This window comes from Limulus polyphemus, unplaced genomic scaffold (genome assembly GCF_000517525.1).
Source record: "Limulus polyphemus unplaced genomic scaffold, Limulus_polyphemus-2.1.2 Scaffold1601, whole genome shotgun sequence".
NCBI classification, from domain to species: domain Eukaryota; kingdom Metazoa; phylum Arthropoda; class Merostomata; order Xiphosura; family Limulidae; genus Limulus; species Limulus polyphemus.
Genome location: NW_013667211.1, coordinates 212866 through 213975, shown reverse-complemented (window position 1 = coordinate 213975; position 1110 = coordinate 212866). Strand labels below are relative to the sequence as shown.

At 43.3% G+C, this 1110-nt stretch overlaps 1 protein-coding gene across 2 annotated transcripts in view; it reads left to right on the top strand.

Annotated features, from left to right (window-relative positions):
• LOC106464261 overlaps positions 1-1110 on the top strand; it is a 58240-nt gene that overhangs the window by 7494 nt on the left and 49636 nt on the right. The gene's annotated exons all lie outside the window — the stretch shown is intronic.

Here is a 1110-nt window from a genome sequence, read left to right as displayed (position 1 = left end):
ACTTCGTTCCAACTGAAATGTTCTGGACCATGATAACGCCAAAGCCTGTTGGCATGCACCACCTTTGGCTTACCTTGCCACCACATTTAATCGGAAAGTCATGTCAGAGTGATGATCCACTATATCATATGGGCCTTCCCATGAAGAAGACAACTTAGGAGACTTCCCTTTGGTCTTCCTGGGATTATACCACCAATCCTTGTCTTCTGGTACAAAGCTGACTTCGTTAGATCTCTTATCATAACATAGCTTCATGGAATCAGCAGACATTTTTAAGTTTGAATGCACTTGATGATGAGTATCATCCATCCTTTCAGATAACACTTTCACAAATTCTGGCACATTTTTAGGCAACTTTTCATAAGGTGGGTGTCCCGTTATAAGGTCCACTGGCAACTGAAGTACCCGACCAAACATCAGCTTTGCTGGAGTGTATCCAGCGGCTTCATGCTCTGTTGTTCTATAGGCCATCAACAGTGGAGGAAGTAAGACATCCCAGTAACCTTGGTGGCTATTATAAAACTTTGCCAGTTCCTATTCCAGTGTCTAATTGTACTTTTCTACCATCCCATCAGACTGAGTGAAGTGGCATTGTCTTGGTCTTTCGTATGCCAAACAACTTGCAACATTCATGGAACACAGCTGATTCAAAGTTACAGCCTTGATCTGAATGCAGTTCATATGGCATACCAAACTTGAAGAAGAAATCACTAATAGCTGAAGCTACAGTTGTAGCTTCCTGATTTGGTATTGCATATGCCTCAGGCCACTTGGTGAAATAATCCATCACCACACAAATATACCTGTTTCCAGCACGAGTTTGGGGCAAAGGACCGGCAATGTCAATGGCTACTCTTTCCATTGGTGCACCAACCTGATATAACTTCATTGGAGCACGTCCCTTATGCTTGGGTCTCCTTTTAGCACAACATATACTGCAGGTCCTGCACCATTCTTCCACATCTTGCCACATACCTATCCAGTAAAATCTCTGTCGTAGGTGACTCAGTGTCTTCTTAACTCCGAGATATTCTCCTGTTAAAGTATCATGGGACTGGCGCAACACAAATTCCCGTAACTTGCTCGGTATAACTGTTTGCCAGGTCGTCA